Source organism: Crinia signifera, chromosome 1 (assembly GCF_055691185.1).
Source record: "Crinia signifera chromosome 1, ASM5569118v1, whole genome shotgun sequence".
NCBI lineage: Eukaryota > Metazoa > Chordata > Amphibia > Anura > Myobatrachidae > Crinia > Crinia signifera.
Window position 1 is genome coordinate 158985703 of NC_139217.1, and position 23796 is coordinate 159009498.

Genomic DNA, 23796 nt, shown 5'->3' on the forward strand with positions numbered 1-23796 from the left:
ACAAACAACCAGCCTCACTGAAATTAATGGCACCTCAATAATGTCACATGTTCCAACAAATTGGCTAATTATTAGATCAGGTAGAATTTAAAAAATGTAAACAAAAATAAAAAAATATTTATAAATTAAAAACACTTGATCAAGCAGTGGAAAGAGTAAAGAAGTGAGCCAGCTGCTACATATAATTTTATAGAATGCACTTGATAAATATACACAGTTCCCACTTGTCTGAGGGACAAGTTGGACCTGATTTCCCTTCAACTTCCCCGGCAGCTTTCCGGGAGGTCTAAATGGGATATGATATTTAAGATTAGAAGTGCGCAATATAAATATCAGTTAATGTTAAAATGTTTACACTAGTATTAATTCAAATATCCCCCTTTTTTCAATCAACCTTGTGGAGGTGCAGTGTATTAACAAACGCCATTTATTTACCAATTGCAAGCTCAATATATACTGTTTTAATCAATGCATGCTACTATGTTTTAACATTATGTTTAATAAATTATTTCGTTATACCTAGCCGTGTTATTTTTTATACATCAGTATAGCACAAGCGCTGTTCTCCATTCTTTATTATTTTTTATATTATTTATAAGGGATTAACACACCCTTACTTGAACAGCTGCTGATTGATAGCGCCGAGGTCTAATTTTGCTCTTATTTTTGTATATATTAAATCAAATATATTCTTCTTTAAATGTGCTGACTGCTTGCTGTCACAGCTTGCATGGTCAGTATTCAACTAACCCCCTGCACACAACGTTTCCATGTCGCTTGGATGTGAAAACTGCATGTGCAGCGATGTGAAAACCGCATGTGCGGCCGCTTAAAAAAGCAAGGTTCGCAGGTAATTGCATTAGCTCAGAGCTTCGCTGTTTGGGGCAATCCTTGCCATCATGTGACAGCGAGGGTTCCCCGGAACATTGAATAGGGTGAGTGGCTGGCACGAGGTTACACGGCGGGGGTCGCTTGTTTTCATCGATCCCTGTCGTTTAACCCCCTTGGCGGCCACATTGAATACGGCCTATTGTGTCACATTACTATAATTCTTGACAAAGGGGTGTGAGCTCCCTGAAACACATTGAAACTGTTGCTCTGAGCGGATCAAGGGGGCATACAGTACTCCAATTGCAGGAAGCTGCTCTGCTATCATCATTGATGCTATTACCATTGCAGCTATCACCATTGTTGTTTCTGGGAAATGAAGCACAGGGCCAAATCCAGCCATATCATCCAGCCCTGGTTTTCTGGTACTGTCCCTGTACTGCAAGGTATTTGTAAACTTTTATGAACTTTGTTCTGATAGGCTGTTATCATTTTATGCTGAATAAAACAACCATTTTTTTAAATGGGCATGTCACTGCATTAAGATCTGTGAGCTGCTTACCTACTGGGAAATGAGTAAGATCTGTGAGCTGCTTACCTACTGAGAAATTAGATGTGGAAAAATAAATCTTTATATGCACAGAATGATAATGTGTGTTTTATCAGCTAAGACGTTTACTATGTTATTCCACTGATTGGAATCATAAAAAATATCTTTATGTGCTTGTGGGTGAGAACTTTAAGGTAAGTTTTAGTCTATATTTAGAAAGAACAGAGAGAACACTACATATAGACAGAGAAGACGGGCCCCTTTCAGCTCTAGGCCCCATAGCCACTGTACTCCTTGCACCTATGGTAGCTACACCCTTGCTGATGAACACAATTCAATTTTAACAGAAACCTGTATTTGCTTAGTATACAAGAACATCCAGGAGATTCTGGAATCTATGTTACCACATTGGTAAAATATTGTGTTGTCAGGTGTCGTCTTCATTCTGCAGTATTCTCAGACATTCCTAGCACTGAGGATGTCTGGGAATACTGCAGAGTGAAGACAACAAGCATTATAACCCAGGGAAATAAGAGGCCATTGGAAAAATTTGGCATTTGACCTACAGATGTAGCCGCTCTTATACAGCAAGGGTCTGGCGGTCGGAACGGCAGCTGCCAGCCCCCGCAAGGGGATGCGCACGTGTCCCCTTCCAACGCAGCTCCCCGCCGATCATGTGCTTTGTGATTTGTGTGCTTTCTTTCCACTCCCATAAGACTTGGGAAAATCCATTCCCGATCCATAGGTATTAAAGTGTGTACAAACAGATCTTCATTCAATGATTGTTTGTCCATGTTATGCCATTTCTGGAAGACTTTGCAATTACTGCAGAGGCTGCAGGAGATACAATCATGCCTTGGGTCTTTTTTTCTTTTTTTGTGGGAGTGTACTTTTTGATGTTGACCATTCATTTATCTGTCACATCACAGTGTGCAATATATGTATAGTGAAAAGATGAATTCATCTTCATAGTGGCTGTAGGGGAGGCAATATTAATGCAGTACAACAGTCCGGTTATTTCTTTTGTTGCAGTGCTGAAGATTATGATGTTTTCAATAATGGGATGTACAGTATTCAAAATGTCAACAATAATAATGTCAACACCACGTTGTCAAACGTTCATGTTAATAAGGGTAAGGGAGGGGATTGGAATAGGTTGCAGTCAGCATAAAGAGCATCCAGGGAAATACTGTCATTTCAGATGTAAGCCTCATAGTAGGAGATCCATAGAGAACAAATCTCAATGAACTTGTGAGGACAGTCTTGCAACTAGCAATATATTACAGGTGATAGGTATGTCAGATAGAGTTGTGTGATGCTGAAGAGGAAAGGGGACATTTTTTCTATCTGATCATAAATGACCTCCATTGTATTTTGGGGGATTTTGGTGGAAAAGTGGTATATGTTTCATTGATGTCGCTTCTTCATAATAATTAGTTGCATTCTACAAATGGACAATACCAGCTTCACAAATGGTGCAAACATTTATTTTGTTCTTTGGTTTACCCCTTTATCAATGTTGCTAAATGGCTACAACTAGGAATTTTTAAAATGTCATTTCGCTGTAAATTTGCCAAAATTCAGACATTGTGGCCTTTTGCAAACATCAGACCGACCATTACTATCTAGTGGTGATACTGGAGTATTGCAGCCATGAGTAAAAATATTTTATTTAAAAAAAGTATGAAGGCAATGTGTCTGACAAAGGGATTAAGTCTTCAATAATAACAAATATAATGTCACATCTAGCATGGAAGATTGGGATCTATAAAGATACAGAAGTTATGCATATGATATTGCATTATCCACCTTAAACTGTAGCATCTATGGTGGTTCCAAAGTGATTGTAACATTTAATAATAAGAATTCAATCAAAAACATCCAGATCTTTTGAAATTATAATATTCCACTTTGCATTCTTATATTGACAAGATCACGCTGTATTACCAAAACCATTTTTTTTTTTTAAAGGAATGATTTACTAAAGGTCATTCGTGTTAGGCAAGAGGGAGAATCTCTGCAATGCACAAAACAATGTTGAAAATCTATACAAAATAAGCCAACAATGGCAGCTAGTGTTGCGATCCACAAATCAATAGGCATCTACAACATCATTTCTCACATACTGACACATTCTTACAGGCTGCTTCTAAAAGGCACACGATTCCACAGAAGAGAAGCTTTTTTTAAAATGAAATTGTAATTGCGTGTGTAATGCAGAAAATGGAGAAAAAAAAACTGTCAACTTAATCAGAAAAGAGGTGAATTTGTGAAGGTCAGAAGACAGCAGCACTTATAATTATCCTATAAATTTTACAACAACATCCTGCACGCTTTATCAGAGCCACCTCTGTACCTCTGTCGTAAATCATAGTGCGATTTATGTGGCTTAGAAAATGCTCTCTTCAGCAGTGCTAAGATTGAAAACCTATTGGTTGTGCACTGTACTGCAGTCATCTCTAGGGCATGATTGTAACAGCTTTTGACTATAATGTAAATGCCCTTTATGTAGATCACATGATCCAGATTAAAATAATAGTACTGTACCATGTTTCTAGTCCCACCAAAAGAGCTGCTCTGGAGAATGATATTAGAATGATATTTCAAAATACATATGTGACTGCACTATTGGCAAATGACCAAATTACCAATACATTGTATGGAAAAGGACCGCATATTATGCATTGGAGGAAATTTACTAAGATGGGAATTAGACTTCAAATGTGATGTTGCTATGGGCAACCAATCAGATCCTGTCTACTATCTTCTAGAGCAGGAATGTCCAAACTATTGCCCTCCAGCTGTTGTGAAACTACAAGCCCCATCATGCTTTGCCATAGTTTTGCTATTAGGGACTTCTAAAACTATGGCAAGGCATGCTGGGATGTTTAGTTTCACAGCAGCTGGAGGGCCGCAGTTTGGACATGCCTGCTGTAGAGGGTGCTAAATAAATAAGATCTAGATTCTGATTGGTTGCTCATAGCAACATTACATATGAAGTCTAATTCCCATCTTAGTAAATTTCCCACATTGTATGCGATCCTACCCCCTAGGAGATGACGTTGGTTGCCGAGGTATTGCATCTAAGGCTGCATGTGATACCCTGCACAAGTGTATGGGGGCCTTAAGTTTTTACGAGCCAAATTCAGGTACTTCTTAATAAGTCAAAGAAAATATCAATATATTGAGCATAATGCTAACTAAATGAGTCTTCTTGAAATTTGTGTCAACGGCATGAGCACAAGTTTGTTTTATTGCCATGGTGTTCACATGCATGCTATTTGCCATGAGTACTTTATAAATGCCAAGGTTAATAAGTATCATCGCTGCAGAGTAGCTTAAAATCTGTCATTCTTTAATATAAACACAATTGCTCTTCAGGGAAGGAAAAGACTAGTATTACTCCCTATTGGATAGTGCATTTGCGCTGAGTATATTGAAAGGCTTGCTTGTCATGCTGCTATTGTAATGCGATGCTTTGTGAAAGTTTCATCACCACTGAAGAATCACATTAACCTACAATTTGAAAAGAGCAAAGCAATGGATCGATCAGGTAGGAGTGAAACTACTTTTGTGTTTAATAAGGATTTCTTTAGAAATAAATTTTTTTCAGTGGTAGACCACAATCTAATATTTCTAATGTGGTTTTCCCATAAGAGAAACCAGAGATTGTGTACTGTATGTTCCAGGCACATGATATTGTTATGGGTTATTCATGTGGCACCAACAGCTTCCATGTTTGTAGAGCTGGACATCTAATATTGCCGTTCAGAGAAATGCATGTTTGTTATTTGAAATTTGAAATATTCAAACAACTACATGAATTGCTTATTGTAGTAATGCTGTTGGAAAGTTTGTGGAAATATTTTGGTATGGTTTGAAGAAAAACAATAAGATTATATAAAGACTATTACAAGAAATGTGTAAATATAAAATCTGTAAAAGTATTATTTTCTTTAAAAAGTTGAAAAATCTTTTTTTTTTTTATGAGCCATAGTTAACATTCAACATATTACAGCAACAACTAACACTGACATTTGCAGTTTACGGGTAACTTGTGATATTATGATATAATATTATATAAATGCACATACACACACACACACACACACACACATATATATATATATATATATATATATATATATAGCATGCACTATATATATTTTAGTATAGCATATATAAATAATAATAATAATCCGAAAAAAGTGAATGTAGACAATTCAAATGATAAATCAAATTTCTCCAAGGTCACTGTGACTTTGGGTGTGTACACATGGGTACAATCAGCATGAGATTTTGACTATATAGTCAAAATTTATCTGGATCGCATGCAGATCGCATGAGTTTTTAACCCTTGCGATCCCAATGCGCGTTCACGCATCGCAAGCAGAAAGTCTTGGCTGCATTGACTATAGTAGTAGTAGTACGTTTATTTATAAGGCGCCGCAAAGTGTCCGCAGCGCCGTACATAGCAAACAAAAAAAAACAAATTACAAGGTAACGTACAGGGTGTGTTGATAAAATACAGCATAAATAGGGGTATAGCTGGTAGAACTAAAATCAGCATCAGTTCAGAAGTAGGTGTCAAAATTGTCAAGGAGACTGAAGATGAAGTAGAGGAAGGGAAGAACAGGACAGGAGCACAGGTGAGGTAATGAGGTAGGGTGAGTACGTGAGGAAGGAGGGCCCTGCTCATAAGAGTTAACATACTAAAAATAGGTGGGTGGACGAACGAAATACAATAGGATAAGTAGGAACGGAGGGGAACGGAGGCAGGATAGGAGGATCAAAAGAGGTTAGGAGGAGGGATAGGCTAGTCGAAAAAAGTGGGTTTTGAGGGAGCGCTTGACTTAGTGCAGATCTGCACGACATAGTCAAAGTTGTATGCAGATTGCATGCATGCCATGCGATGTGATCCCAATGCACGGTACTTGCACCGTGTGTACACACCATTAGGGTATAGATGGTCCTAAAAACCTGAATGTATGATATAACTTTACTTATCCAGTGATTGTTCTTAAAACATTACACACTTACATTTGATGTTGCTGTACGCTAATTCTCTAGGGGAGATTTTATCAAGCTTGCGTCTTTCACTTTACTGTTTGTTTGTAAAATTACAGTTATCAACTTATTGCATGGAAATGTATCTCTCTCTCCCTGAACATTTATAAACCGTGCTGGGATTGGCTTTGATATCAAAGCCATACGCCACACCGATGGCCTGAGGAGCTGTGGACAGTGCACTAATCTGGCAACGGTTCAACTCCCACAAGATTCACGAAGTGCTCTAGTTGTAAAATACTATTATTTTACAAGTAAATGTTTATTCACACATAGGGCAGTATTCAATGAGAAAAATTCTGTGTTTTATGGAGAATTTTTGCTTTTTTCGCCTTGGACGGAGCATTTTGCTCTCCAAAAGTGAACCACCCTATTCAATGTGAAATATTCACCGTCTTTCCAAGTGATTTTCGCCGTCTCTTTCCGTGTAGAAATTCTCCATCTTTTGATGGAGAGCTGGAATGTGAACTTTTAAACTAAAAGGTTTTTTTTTTTTTATTTTGGTGTCAAAAAAATCAGGTTTTTTTTTCTGTGAAGGGGCATGTTATTTTTATTCATGTGCTTATAGCACATGAATATATATTTAATAAAAAAATATATTTTTTTTTTTTAATTTTTTTTTTTTTTTTACACAGTGCAGCCAGCAGGGGGCCGGAGCGCTCGAGCCGCTCATTAGATATTCATATATTCACTGCACCCGATCGTTAATATGCACGATCGGGTGCAGTGAATACTGGGTCCCCCGCTGGCTATAGGGGGGGGCAGCCTGTGCTGCCTGGGTCCCGGGGAGCCCCCTCCCCTCCACATATGTTCTGGGGCATCCAGGGAGACTTTAATCTCTCTGGCTGCTTCCGTACCACGGCTCCCTGTCAGCTCCCTGCCGCGGACGCTCGTCCGCTGCAGGGGTTAAGACTCGCCGCGAGTGGCGGCGAGTCTTAAATACATTGAATAGTGGGAGCAGGAGGCTCCGGAACACGGAGAGTGCATGGCGAGAGAAAAAATCTCTCGCCATGCACAGAGAATTTTTTTCATTGAATACTGCCCATAGACATAGTCAGCTTACTCAAATCTGAATTTTTCAAATTTTATTACATGCTATGTAGACAAAAGTTTGGACAATGACAGCAAATTGATCAACATGATTTTATTGACATCAGTACTTTGTAGGTTCACCACGTGCAGTCGCCCTTCTTGGCAAACTAACCACAAGATCCTGTGCAAAAGAAGGCGGTATGTTTTGCTATTCTGCCTTAAGTACTGCAAATTGTCAAACTGTGACATTGAAGAAGGTCGAGTTGGCCTAAAAGGCACCAGTCACTCCAAGTCTTTCTAAAGGTTCTCAACGGGGTTAAGATATGGACTCTGAGCTGGCCAGTCCATCCGGGTTACCAAATTCTCTGTACCACCAGCAGAAACCGCCCCACACCATGACACCTTTGCCCCCATGCTTTACTGTATCTTCCATATACTCTGGCATCAGACTTTCTCGTAGCAATCGCCAAACACCTCCATTTGAAAAGCATTAAACGCTCACAAACACGTATCTGCATCAGGAGCACACCATGTCAATTGCACAGGGTTTTTAATCACTTTTGCCTACATAACAAGTGAAAGTCGAAGATATGCACAGGGACACAGCCTTTCACAATAAGTAGGACATCAAATCTTCATGATGGATGCAGCTGAAACATCAGGATATCAGACTTCATGCAATAGGCAGAGTCATAGCCCTATAAAAATGTGTTTTTGTAAATTATAATCACTTAAAACTGGTATAAACATGTCCAAAAACTTTTTATTCTGTGCTGCTTTCTAGTGTGGACTATAACATTCTTTTGATTTTGTTCCGTGGGTAGTCTCTCTGCCTAATATAGTGGAAAGTGTCCCCATTATCAACAATACAGGTATTTAAAATCTGTATTTGTCTGGAACTCAAGAACAAGTAACTTTGTACTGATAACTTTTTATACTCCTGAAAGCATGTGCCTTATGAACAAATTAGTTTCTGGAATTTTAAGGGCAATATAGGAACAGACATAATGTATGAGCTTTTTTAAGGTGTGTTAAAGAGTACATAATGCATTAATATAATTGGACATTAAAAATTTAACAAAAAACAAGTAGTAGATACGTGCATTGAAGTCAGTCCAATCAGAATGTATACATTTTTTAAGCACTGCTTACAGTATATATTTTATGGTTTTCTAGTTGCCTTGAACTCCCTTATTACAGCTTTTTATATCACTGGCTGTTTTGTTAGACACCCCACTTTATCTTCTTCTCCCATAATCCAAGCATCTGCTTTGCAATTATTGTGTACAACAATGGTAAGGAAGATGTATTCCTGCTTCATCAAAAGTATTATTATTACATTTAAAGCATTATTATAACAGTTATGCAGTAGGTATTACTAGCTCTATCTACAGCTGGCATTGAGGGATGTTGATGTGACTGATCTTTTATTCTCAGGCACTTGTAAAGTATGATTGCTCACAGTGCTAATTTTCAGCAGGTACAAGCAGGAACTCAATTCCGGAACCTCTTATTAAATATGACATCATCAGGAACTGAAAATTTACTTTTCCATAAGATAAGGTTTTATTTTAAAGTCACTTGTGAGTGCCTTTGTTTCTAAATACAATATATACATCTCTATCTCTATTATATATATTTCATTTATTGATTCATTTAATTGATCCACCCCCAGACCAGAGTTCCTGGACCTATGTTTCCAGAAAAATAGTACTGATTGCACATGAGCATGGTGCTCTAGCATAATTTGGGTAAATTAGCATTAATGACAATCTGCAAATTCTAGTCCTAGCAAGGATTTTAGTTAATGCCTAAATAAATGTTTGCTGTGGAATTTATGGCTAGCCGTGTAGGGTATTAGGGCTGTACAATCATTCAGCACATGTTTGTACCACTACTTATTGTTTATTGTATGTCTGCAGTATTTTTCTTATTAAGAGAGGTTGTTTATTGTTTTGGGTATTACTTTTAAAGCATCAATACATTACATAGGAGTTAATCAGCAGTGCCGTCTTTCCCATTGGGCACGATGGGCAGTTGCACGGGGGCCCTAGGACCTAGGGGCCCCCGGCCCAGCCCAATGGGAAAGATGGTGGCCGGGGTCCGGGAATCCGCTCACCCTCGCTGGGGGATCCGGGCAGGGGGATCAGGGCGGTGGCGGTAGCTAGAAGCCTGATTCGGCGAAGCTCTATTTGCCAGCGGGGCGGGAAGCGCTGTTGCATTTGAATAGACTGGCCGGACGCTGATTGGCTGAATTCAGTAAATCAGCATCCGGCCAGTCTTTGAAAAGGCAAGAGCGCTTCCCACCCCGCCGGCAAATAGCGCTTCACCTCCTAGCTAGCAGTGAATTTAATTTCGGGGGTCCGTGTGCCGGGGTTCTGATCACCCTCACTGGGTGATCCGGCAGGGGGATCAGGGCATCGGTGGCGGTAGCTAGGAGCCCGAAGCGGCGAAGCGCTATTTGCCGGCAGGGGGGGCGAGAAGCGCTGCTGCATTTAAAATGACTGGCTGGATGCTGATTGGCTGAATTCAGCCAATCAGCATCCGGCCAGTCTTTTCAAATTCAACAGCGCTTCCTGCCCCCCGCCGACAAATAGTGCTTCGCCGCTTCGGGCTCCTAGCTACCGCCACCGCCGCCCTGATCCCCTTCCCCAGCGAGGATGGTCGGATCCCCGCCACCCGGCCACCATCTTTCCCATTAGCGCTATTTGCCGGTGGGGCGGGAAGCGCTGCTGCATTTGAAAAGACTGGCCGAACGCTGATTGGCTGAATTCAGCCAGCTGATGATCGGATCCCCGGCCGCCGGAAGCTGACTGGCTGCCGCACGGAGCCAGAGAGGTGAGGGTTGGGGAGGTGACACTGGGCTCCTGGGCAAACTAATTTGGGGGGGGGGGGGGTCCAGTGAACTAGGTTGCCCAGGGGCCCTTCCTAATGTTAAGACGGCCCTGTTAATCAGGAGAAAACAGTAGGATAACAGTCTACTAAAATCCTGTTAAACTATTTGGCCTCACTCCAATTCAAACACCTGGACACTTAATGCTGGGTACAGTGCCTGGACATTACACAAACATTACACTTGCTTGAAAAATGTCTGCTATTAGGCCTTCCCCTTTGACCTTTGTGATATGGCTGTAAGTTTCTGCCTCACAAAGGGACAAATGAGTGCTGAAGTGGGAGTTGATAATGCACCAGCCAATTAACTGCTGCCATTTTTCAAACGCATCAGTTTGGTAAAGTGATAAAGTAGCGATAAAGCGGGACGTTATAACGCACCAGTAATATTTAATACATTTGCCCCAAAAATTCCAAATGCTGCTGTATGCTCTGTAGGGCTTTGTTACTTGCACCCGCTGAATTTTCAATCAAGGCCCCCTTGTGTATCAGTATTGTTTTTATGGCACCCCAGGTGAAAACAATCTAAAACATTTTTTGGGAATTAGATATATTTAATTAAATAACTGTGCTTTTATGTCACCCTTAGGTTCAATTATGTGATGAGGGATAAAATTCACTTCTGTTTGTCTACAACAATTATAATTAGTAGCCACCAGCACTGGTTTTGTCTATTTTAGTACATATAAAACATTTTGAATTGGTCCTGGCACATCAATCCAAGGCACCCTTGCAAGTGTCCTGAGGTGTTATGGCACACAGTTTGGGAACCACTGTATTAGCCATTTTTTGGGATTACTGATGGATCAGGAGGTCTCCTTGTTTATCTCCTTTTGTCATTATAATTGGTGCTTTTATGACTGCGCTGACTGGTTTTCTCCTTCTGCTTTCCCTCCAATTAGCTTAGTTTTCTTTTTATACATATAGTTGAATTTTTTATATATTTTTGCTTCTTGTATTTTGTGTATACAACATTAGTAGTATAAATTTTATTGGTTCTTGTAGTATATTGTTTTTATAGCCCAGCAGATTTCATGACACTATTTCATATATCTTATAATTGCTGCTACCTGTGTTGTGCAGGTATTTTCATCCTTTAATGCTTTATACTGGTTGATGCTACTGAATGTTCAAATACTCCATTTGGTCATCATCTACATTTACAAATAAAGAGATTTAAAAAACAAAAAACAGAAACCACATTAGGATGGATGTGTTTATTACAGTGGTGTAACTACCAAAGGTGCAGCTGCTATGGAGCCCCAGCTATCGGTAGGGCCCGCTGCTTCACCTGCACCCAATTACACTGCTTGCCTCTGTAGGAGACTGTGCATAGTAGAAAATGGCAGCGCGAACCCCTCCCCCAGACACCGATGATGTACACCCTGTGCCGCCTTCTCTCCCTCCCCAGACACCGGAGAAGTTCACCCTACGATGCCCTCTTCCCTCCCCCCAGACGCTGGAGATGTGCATAAGGGGAAAGAAATAGTGCTGAGCCTGCCTCCCGCACAGGGATGACACTGCTGCAGCACTTCCTGGATTCCCCTGCCGCCGATCTTCCCTTCATCCTGTGGCTGGATCCACGGGCCTCACTTCATGCAGCTCCCCCCCCCCCTGATTGGTAAGTGCCCATTTAGCCCTATATCCTGTACCCTGTGTGTGACCTTATGACCCCTTCTACCCTCTTCCTCTGTTTGTGACCCCCTTGACACCCCATCATCCCTGGTGTATTCCCTCTTACACCCCCTATTCTCTTTGTTTGATAACCTGTCCCCGCTTCCACCCTCATCCCTGGTGTGTGACTCTCCTGTACCACACATTCCCTGTGTGTGACACCTTCTCCACATCCTTACTCTGTGTGTGACCCCCCCCCCCCCCCGTACAACACATCACCGGTATGTGACCAACTTATCCCTGCATTTTGCAATGGAGCCCAGAGAGACCTAGTTATACCCTTTGTTTATTAACAGAACAAATTACCATTTGACAGACATTCTTTCCAGAAATGCAACATATGGAGTTTTAGGAAATGTTCATGAGAGCAGGGCACAGTGTGCAGCCCAGGCTTATCATTTTGTGCATCCTGTTCGACCACTGAAACAATCATAGTAATTTAACATACTCTCAAAATCAATTATTCATATATTTTCCAGTTATATTTATATTTAATGCAGAAAACTTCCGGATGAATGGTCTCATGCAATGCATGCTGGGAAATTCTAGTTGAGAAAGCTGAAAATCAAGGTATACTTTCATTTAGAACATGTTAAAATTACCTTCATATTTCGTATCAATTACAAATTTATCACCACTTCTTTGTTAAGGTAACATACGGTAAAAGCGGTGTTCTTTTATACACAGTACAGAGTTATTTTAGTACCCCCAGAAGTACAATTTACATCTATATTATACAATATCCCTGCCCCCATATTATCAAAAGTGCAGTAAATTAGCTACAGATTAAATATATTTCAAAGAAAACAATGTAAGTTTTAAAGCTGTGGGAACCAACCAAGTGCCGTTTTGGACTAAATACGGTAGCCCAGGGGTTTCAAATCTTTTTTGAATCACGGCACCCTAGAATATCAGAATTTTTTCACGGCACCCCTAGGCCCCCCCCCCCCCCCCCCCCCAAAATGCAGAATAAATATAATGTATATTGGGTTTATATTCAATTCTTAGTGTCAGTTATGTGGTAAAGAGCAGGATTTGCTTCTGATTGTACACATATTTTATGATTGGCAGCCACCAGCACTGGTTTTGCCCATAAATAATTAACCAGAAATTATTTGAATTGGTCCTGGACCACCAACCCAGGGCACCTTTTCAAGTGTCCCAAGGCGCCCCAGGAAACCACGACACAGTTTGGGAACCACTGCTGTAGTCTAAGTGATTTGAAATTAGTGAAATTTCTTCATTTTATTTTTTAAAACAGAGGCATCTGGGAAAGTATTGTCATTTCAATGTGAAATGTTTCAACATATAGGATCCATTGAATAACATAGTAGATTCCACTCTTTAATCACTTGCCTTTCATGGTCACTTCAGATGCAACCACATGACATGACATGTTTGCATCTGATGTGACCAGACAGAAGGCCCACTGTACGACTGCAGGAAACACATTTTCCGAAGCTGCTGCTATCTGCATCCTGAGTCACAGGTCTAAAAGGGGTATTAGCCACACCTTGTGTTTTTTTTTTTCTTAAAATGTACTACTTTAATCTGCTTCTTAAAACAGATTTTTTTTTTTTGGAATAGGAAAGGATATGTGGACACATCTCTATAATCCTGCCTTCCATCATTTGTGTATCACTTTGAACTTGTGCACAAATGTTCAAGAATATATTGGACAATTGCTTTCTTCTTCTTGCTGTTTTATGCCATCAACTCAATGCCGACTTATGGGCGATACTTTGGATAGCTTGCCTGAACAAATTTTGCTCTTTAGACAAGTTGTTCAGAATTGATGGTATGATGCCCACAGCTGGTCTTCCCCTCTTCCATTGACCTCCAATTTATACAAACATAATACTTTTCACTAGGGACCCTGTTCTTTGCATTTTATGTCCAAAATAGGAAAGGCGCAGTCTTGCCATTTGTGCTTCTAGGGTGAACTTAGGTTTTATCTCATCTAATACTGATTGATTTGCTTTTCGGGCAGCTCATTGCATATGCAATATTCTTCTCCAGCACCATAATTCAAAAGCATCAATAATCTTCCTATATTGCTTCTTGACTGTCCAGCTTTTACACACACATACAATGTGCCTGAAAAAAACTATATTTTGAATGACACATCTTTGCATTTGAATATCTAATCAATCTCTCATGGCTGTTTTAGCAGTTACCAATCATCTTAGGATTTCAGGTCTGCTTACTGTTTTAGTATTGATTAGTGATTCCCAGTAGGATAAAACAGTCCACTACGCAACGCAGCAAGGATGTCATGGAATAGAATGGAGCAGGTGTTCACACAGTCCCTCTATGCCATTGAAGTGAATGGGAGCTGGCGTGCACATGTACAGTAGCTGGACACTTATGTATTTAATTTTCTTCTTTATTTAGGTGAAAATGACTAAGGTTGCCTGAATGATCGATAATAATCGAGATCTCTCATTCCCTGCCTTTTTTTTTGCTTAAGCAAAATCGCTTAGCACAAATCGCTGCATGTGTATATGCTCCCCATAAGAGATCTGGACACTAGGAAATCGCCTACCCTTAACAGCTTAGCACACATCTCTACGTGTGTATGCCCCTTAAGTTGGATCACCCTTCTTCAGTATTAGTATGAAGATATTTTCCAGTCCTTAGTACGATGAATACCATCAGAGGTGTTTTGTTCTTAGATAAGACTTTTAATGTCACTTCAACATCTTCTCTCATTACTACTGATGGTTCCTGATCCTATGGTATATATATTGTAAATGCTGTAGTATAGCTTGATCTTTCCAATACAGAGATTCAGTATATATTTTTTTTATCTGCTCTTGATCTTCTCTGGATCATTCAACATGGATCCTCAAGCAACTTGTGTACCCCTCCCTGTGTACACTCACTTCTGAATACTCTGCAATTACAGTACATCTACACCCCCACAGATACTATTTTCCACCCATATATTAAGGATAAAAAAAGAACCAGATTCAACAAGTTCGTTTTTTTATCAATTAAAAAACCCCCACAAAAGTGATTGTTCTAAAGTAAAGTGTTCCCCAGAATCGCAACCAGATAAATTTTCCGGTGCATCTGATCCACTTTATTGGTGAATTTACTGGTGAATGTCACTGCGTCATGTAGTAAACAAAATTAATTAGCTTAACAATACTTACAGTAAAGACTACTTTCCTGTTGTCATTGTAAACATGTCTTTCTTCAAGTCATAATGTATGGCCATCTTGTGAGATGTCTACCAATATTTATTGTTAATTTTTTTTTACATATTATTAATAAGGTCACCTGTAATCATACTTGTCTGCTGCTGTAATTTGTGGAAGAGACCTACATTTTGGGGATCTCTTGATGGCTCCCATGAGAGCAGGGAGCGTACACTTGCCACTTAAACCTACTGTACATGTACATCACTAAGGATGGCAAGTATGCCTCTAAAGCCATGTACACACAGGGCGATTCTTCCAGGCAAGTTTGACTAGATCTTAAAAAAATCACCTAGAAAGTTTGACAGAAATGCCCTGTGTGTACACAGCGGGCTATAGCAATGCATGGCACCGCAGCGTTGGTATCGTCCCGCCAGACAGACTATGCAGGCAAGAGAATTTTGACTAGATGCCGTCTGCACAGTGTATTTGGCCCGACTGGCAAGATGTAGTTAGCCGTCTCTCTGATTACTTAAATTGCATCTTAATTGCACACAAGTAATCTCCCAAATGTCCCTATTTCCATGGGACAGTCATGATTTTTTGGGGGGACTGTCTTACCTGGGCGATCAGTATCCCGCGGTGTGGGGGGCGCCGCTGTCTATGCACTGTGGCTCTGTGCATAGACAAAGTGGAACACATGGATATCTGTCTTTTTAGGGATTTAGACACATGCCCAGTCACCAAAACATCCACAATATAGGTGAACAAAGACATTATGGCTACTCAGCCCTGATTAATTCAGATACATGCTCACCTATGAAGCACTGTATTGAGTGCTCAACCTGTCTAAGGGGGTTAGTAATGGTTCCCTTAGAATTTTTCGCATGCTGCATAAGAGCCTGGGCTCAGGACAGAGTGAGGGATTTGTGTAGAAGTGCACCTATGCCTCAGTGACATGCATCTTCTCAAGAAATGGTCGGTCAGTAGCATACAGAATAAAGAAATGCTGACAGCAAGACGAATTACATGTTTCCTGCGGGCTACAGACAAATTAGGTTATGGTCTACATGATGGCTGATTCTGCAGCTTTGCTTTAAATGATGCAAATGTTTTTTGCTAACAGTGCCGCAGACAGTCAGAGCGGTAGCTGAAAAAACAGAGTGCAGCTGGGAAGGTACAGTAGCTCTTACTAACTAACCATGACAATGTATTTAGCCTCAGAAATACAGCCTACATCTGGCACAATCCCCACTTCTTCAGGACTGCTTCAGGATTTTCACTTGTAAAATGTATATCTTCATTGCCAGCACCTGTTGTGTAGTAAAAGCCACACACCCAACACAGCTGTGCTCTTGTCAATCTTTATGTTGTCTTCAATAACAGACCATTCAGGTTTCTTTTGAATGAATATGTAAACCTGATCCGTATGTTATGTCTCTTCCTGGAACAGACAGGCTTTACTGGCAGTTTCTATTGGCTCTGGTACCTTAATATCTTTGGGAATGAAGTGTTATGGTGTGATGCTGAGGGAAGGGGACAGACACAGTGTTACGATCCGCATCCAGCATATCGGTGTAAATGTGTAGTTTACATATTCTGTTTGTAGCTTGTATGTTTTCCCTGGATCTGTACTCCGGGTTTTGTGGATCCAGCTCCCTGGGTTTCATGCATACCTTGCTGCTTGGGTGTGGCTACATGCAAAGTTATTTAGTTAGGTTCTCAGCATGCAGACCCTGCTGGTTATAGTTCTGTTTGGTCCTTTGTGCAGTTCTGTTTGACAATGTTCCTGCTCCAGAGTGTTCCGGTCCCAGCACCTTGTATCCAGCGTCCTGTATTCCAGCTTTGTTCTTGCCTCAGTCAGCGTGTTCCTGGTCCCTGGTTGCTTCAGTCCTCAGTACCTACTTTGTCAAGCCTGCAGTGTCCTTGCCAGAGCCTGCTGTCAGTCTCCATCTCCCAGATAATTCAGGGTTCTCCCTGTATACCTGCATTTCCATCTGCATAGTGTGTATTGTCCCGCACTGCTTGGGTGGTGCAGCCCCTTGTGGTTGTTCACACCAGTGCAGCGGACTGAGGGTTTAGTTATCATTTTGGTACCATCCCTGTGCATTGTTGCGCCCACACCGTGTATTGTTTCATTATAACTTCCGGTGCATTCAGTGATATTTAGTGTGTCATCTTCTGAGCATTGTTGCACCCCTGGGGTCTCTGGGGATATCCCGTTTCGTGTTGGGCTTTAGTTAGCTTTCCCCTTGCTGTCTCCCTGCCTTGACGGATGCGTTGTCACCCATAAGACCTGGTGGCATCGCGGTTGGAGCCGGCGTAATCAGCTCCTTCGAACGCGGCTATTATAGGTGAAGCCTAGCATCGCACGCATCCATCAATCACAGCCAGAGGCAATGGAGTCAGGGCATTGGTTCGGGGATTTTCCCAGAGTCCTAACACACAGCTACATAGCACTGCATTGAACTCTGCACTTGGTGGTCTTAACAGTGAAGAAAAGGAATTTCAGAAGAGGGAACTCCATGACAGATATATATATAAAGATATATATACATATATATTATATACACACACCCCACTTTTTGAAGCTAGATAGATAAATTCATACAGGTGTATATATGTAAAGACAAATTACTTCTGTGTATTCCATGCAAGCAAGGCTGATTATACAGCAGTTATATGGTACAGCTGCTGCAGATATATCTTGTGCCCCGAGGTACTGCTGTAATTGCTGGCAGTGGATGGCAGTTAGAAGGATGTGGCACCAAGTAACAACAAGCAATGGGCAGCTAACATTCTGTAACAGGACTCTGCTCAAGGGCTGCCCCAGACAACCATTACAAGCCAAATAATGATTTTGTTAAATGATATTAGAAATGAACGCCACCTTCATATGTGGTGTTGGTTTCATTATCAGGCAGCCAGCTCTATCATGCTTTTTATTAAAATGAACCTGGGTTCATCTAATTAACGGATGTTAAAGGCATTCATGATATCAATTCATTAACTGAGCCCAGGTTAATTCAGTCAAAGGATAAATTGGAAACGTGATACCCACTTCTGGGAGGATTGGAAAATGCTTTCAGTGCTCTCCATTTGTAAAGGATCTTTCTCACTTCAAAATGATAGACTTCAAGGTATTTGCAAATGGCCTTATGACATTTTCCAGACTGATGAGCAGCAACAATTGCTTCTTCAAGATGATTACAGATCTTTGTTCTCAGATGCCCGAATACTGCGAACCTTAATTCCAAATGCTCTTCTTGTTAGGTTTGTAGGAGTGCTGGCAACAATACCTAATGATCAAACTATTTTGATCAAGTTTTTCACAATTGTTTATCACCCCATCTTTTTAGCTCCCATGAACTCCAGCCCATTTGTCATGAGAAAATACATAGGTTGAGTAAAAAGCAAGAGACCTATGTATTTTCGTGGCATTTATCACAAATTTTCAATTAGACTTGTATAGCTAGTGGCTTAATGTTGAAAACTCATCACCTCAACTCCCACCCACCCAATAGAGGCTGAGAAAATGCATCATATTTCACAGCCTGTGCTTACTGCCAGGAAGCTAGTTGTGACATCCTGCAGTTTACGGACATAGCAGTGGCCTGATAACACAAGCACGCTGAGCACTTCTGTTGCCGGTACCACCACACACCATCTCTTCAGTACTGACCACCACACATTTATAGTCCTTGGAACAAATTTTGTCTCTTCGGTCTGAAGATACTGTACATAAGGTGCCACATTTCCACCATATGTTTATTAGTTACTATATGCAGCTTTTGATTATTAACTGAACTGCCACTTGCTGATGAACCATCCAAATGCTCAGTTGGAGCTACATGTGATGCCTGTGGCTGTCATTCGGAGGCTGATTTACTAATGAGCAGGACATGCTGCCAATGATTCTTTGCTATTTGTAATTGCATGCTGCCGACTAACAACTTCAGCTTGAATTCAGTAAGCTGCCAGCAATACATGTCTAATCGCATTTTTAAGTATGTAAAGCCATAGAATTGGTGATGTTACCTTAAGACATATTTTAAAACAAATAACCACTCTTTGGGGACTTTGAGAAGGATTAAAACATTTCTAAAGAAATAAAGTGGCCCCCTATGCTTTGCTCATCCATTTACAATCATAACAGTCATTTTCAGTATCTATAGTTAGGACAGCCCAAACCTGAATAATTTCAGACTGTACCAATATTGGCAGACATACCTGGGGGTAGAGCAGCAAAGGCAATGATATTGGCAGGTGCTCTAATCCACCACTGCCATGTAATCAACTGGCTTTGAGGAAGAAGAGAATGTGGGATGATTTGGGGGTGTGGTAGTGTAAGCCATGCACACCTCTAAAGAAGAGCTTTTGATTACCTATAGTTATACAGGTTGATTATCCCTTATCTGAAATGCTCGGGACCACAAGCATTTTGGATAAGGAATTTTTCCAGATTTTGGATTTTTTTTTTGTTTTCCATACTTAGCTGGTCCCCTGGTGGTGCCCCAATGTCCACAGCAGCCTTCAGGATCCTCTTCAGCGGCATCTCCGGTACCAGGGGTGCATTGCACAAGTGTGCCAGTGATGTCAATGCCTGCACACCCCGCAATGCACCCCTGGGACCGGAGATGCCGCTGAAGAGGATCCTGAAGGCCACCATGGACATCGGGGGATGAGATAAGTATGAAAAAAGCACCCCACCCCCCCCCCCCCCCAGAAACTGAAATGTTCTGAAAAAAACACTGTTTTTCAAATGTAAAAGTCAGTCACAATTGTGATTTTAAATGACTTCAACTAGAGTGCTATTATTTCTTATACAGAACAATTGGTGTTAAGAGTACCTCGAGACTAGTTCTACATTGTTGCTATACTGCATGTTAAAAAAAGAAAGGCTTTTAAACTAGAATGTTTTTTCACAAAATAAATCATTATTGCGCACACTGCAAATAGAATCGCGTATCTTCAAGGTCACCATCTTCCAGCAGTATTAGTAATGGTACCCTTGCCTAGAAGCAGCAGCAGGATTAATGACAGATGGGTTTTACCTGACTGACTAATAGTACAATAGTACATTCCTCACTAGTAACAATTAATGTGGTCTTCCTACAGATGCAAAACAAAGTATACATCTGCCATCATACTGTAAATCCCACATATTTTCACATGTGAAAGAATTGGAGTTCATGTTAAATGTTATGGGTTGGATAAAGTCAGTTTGTAACTGACATTTGAAAAAAAGGTTTAGACCGATACAAAATACAGAGGTCTATAGTGACATCTTATGGCAAACAGATCTGAATGCATCTGTTATGTTTTTTGTGTAAAGGAAGCATGCACATAAAAGTTTAAATTTGTATAAAATCCCCTTTGGAACCCAATCAAAATAATAAAGACAGTTAAAGTCAGAAATGTGTACATGTTGCAAATACTGTCAAGTACAGCCTATCGATCCATAGATTCAACTAGCTATCTGAGAAACTGCCATGGTAGATCTGTGCTGAGCATGTCTACAGCAAAAGGAATCTATATCTTCGTGGAAATGCCTTGTTCCGCTTGTCTTATATGATTTATAAGCTTGTAAAGTATCTTGTGTTGTGTATATTGCTGCTAATAGGATCATTTATTTACTGACCAAAGTCCAATGTTTGGGGTTATGTGCTGAACTTTTGCACTAATATGGAAGCCATACAAATGCCATTTTTCAATAGTCTATGTACCAATTGTAATAGGCTGCAGGTTTCTGAACCTGCAGAGATTTTGTAAAGTTAGCAGTCAAATTTAAAGCAGCAAGGTTTAGTAGATATTGTGACTCCACTAACGTGACTTTGTCTCAGATAGCATCTGAAACCCCATTACATTTGGCCCTAAGTGCAGTGAATGCAGCCATTGTCTGCATTTAACCTAGATACACATACTGTGCACAGCATGTAGGGCCACCTATCACTATCATTACAGAGACTTGTTATGTCTTCTAGTTGCTCATATTTCATGTTTAATATTCAGCTGCTGATGTTTGTGGATTGTTTCCTAGTGCCGTATGAGGAGAATCTATTACCTTCCTGAGTACTTTACAGTCTGCTGCATACAGCAGTAGTGTGGGCAGGGAGGACAGATTCTATGCATCAGTTGGTATTTGTGACGTTCAGAATTTGACTTCACACAAAGTGTACACAAGAAAACATAACGAGGCTACGTGGACTTGTAATGTGCCACCATTCTAATCACAAGAAGGCCACTGTCATAAGGTATGTCACTTATGAAAATGTAATATATGGTAGCTCTTTACCCATTGGTGACACAGAGAAATACTGGTTCCCAATTACAGATGGACTGTATATGGTAGGTGCAACAAGGTGAGAGAAGGAGAGAACAATGACAAAGCCTAGTTCTAAATTGGGCATCTCGTATGCCCTCAAAAATTGGTTGTACTATAGGTACTGTAATCACAGTACCTGTATATTGGAAGGATGGAGCACTCTAGTGTTTGTAAAAACCTGACCGTATACATTGAACAGGTTCCATCAGCCACTATGTGATAATGCGAATCACATCTCATGCAGTTGGATCCCACAAATACAAAATGGTTAATCAAGGCCCTGCCCACTTCAAAAGAAAGATAAGTGAGATTAGAGAGGGTAGCATACTCTTTCGAGAACTCAAAAGTGGATGTAGTACATAGTAAGTAGCCTACATAGATTACATTTCTGGAAAGGAAAATAAGAGTAGGCAGGGTTTTAGAAGAAATGTAATGGGACAGATTACTGCATTAGTTATAAAGTGCTAATTTAAGGTTTATAATGACTGAATATATATATATATATATATATATATATATATATATATATATATATATATATATATATATATATATATATATATAGGAAATTTGGGGATCCGGCACTCCCTGCTTGTTTGTAGTAGCTTGCAACGGTGCCCCCACAGCTCATGGAAAAAAAGCAGGATACAGGACGTTTGGTGTGGCACTCGTTGTCTGCATAAATGAAGAGTCGACAATACTGTGTCTTAAGTCAACGTTTCAGTGCTCTTTATTCGTCACTATCCTGACGATATATATAATGTCCTCTTCAGTGTACACAATTTTTTATGGTACTGTTTTGGAAAATGATGAAAATGGCATCATTCCAGTTGGCACAGATGACTTAGCACACCTAAGTTAATACACTTCTCCATTAAAGAAGCTGTCACTTCTGAAAGCCTGGCAAACATGTAAAACAATAATTTAGCCACTGGTTATACATATGAATCACACATATACCTGTAACTTGTTCATTTCCCATCTGCCATTTCAAATTATTTACAATAAATTGCTGAATGTTCAAATAAGGAAGCAATGTAAGTAGTGAATGCTGTGAGGACCCACATCTGACACTGTCCGCACCTGTCATGCAGCAATCCCCATTCACAGACAACAGCCTAACAATCATTGCTATGGCATGTATACGTATATGGGACATTAAGATCAGTATACCTGACTGGACATCAATAACCGCTTTGTCGCTTTGTAGCAACCAAACATAAAAAAAGACATTAAGGGTGAGATTTAATAGGATGAGAGATTCAGAAAGTGAGAGATTTGGTAAGAAATCTCCAGTTTTTTTTAAAGCGGCAATCATTTACACTGCAAATCCAGTTTGATTTTGATGTGTAAATGGTTGCCGCTTTAAAAAAACTGGAGATTTCTTACCAAATCTCTCACTTTCTTAATCTCTCATCCTATTAAATATCACCCAAAATGTAATATACTGCAAATAAGTAAAATGTAAATCGATAGAAGACTTTTTAATGTTCATACTTCAGTTACTTATTTCAGACTCTGAAGTCTTTAATGAACTAACAATGGGTGGTCTTGCTGATTCTCCAGATGGGGACAGCAGGGTGCTCTAGTCATGTGCTCACATTCTGGGGATTTCTCCATTTCTTACATTCTGGAGATGTTTTTATTTTGCTGTGTGACGCATACAGCCATGTGGCTGCCAGGAGAAAGCTACAATAATACTTTATGTTTCAATCACACTAATACTTTTAACGATCTACCGGAATTGCATTGTGCCCGGTGGCCATTTTACTTCTACGGTGTCCAATAAAAAAAAAGGATTTTCCTGACCTTTACAGAAATCAACTTTTAGCAAAGATAACAACCATGGGGTGGGCGAGATAACGGCATTATCTGCTTAGCGCACACAGGCACATTCTCCAACATAGAAATCATCTCTGAATGCCTGTGCTTTGCCGTGGCTGAATCTTCTACAATAGACATCATTTAGCAGTGTTATCCCAGGCTGACACTATTTCATTTTATCTTTTTGCTATTTACTTGAAAGAAAAAAAAAGTACATTTATTATACTAATTTAAGTATGTGATAGCTACTGTATGCCAACTCCCATGCATCAAAATCTAGTTTTGTTTAATATCCAAACATAAGTATTTCCAATTTACAAACGCACTCATTTATTTACTGTATTTACAGTTTCTGATCAAATATACACATACATATATATATATATATATATATATATATATATATACACACACACACACACTCAAATATAAACATACATACATACATACATATATATATA

At 40.1% G+C, this 23796-nt stretch overlaps 1 protein-coding gene across 7 annotated transcripts in view; it reads right to left on the reverse strand.

Moving 5' to 3' along the window:
* The window catches only part of PSD3 (pleckstrin and Sec7 domain containing 3), a 525478-nt gene that overhangs the window by 101341 nt on the left and 400341 nt on the right, over window positions 1-23796 (reverse strand). The gene's annotated exons all lie outside the window — the stretch shown is intronic.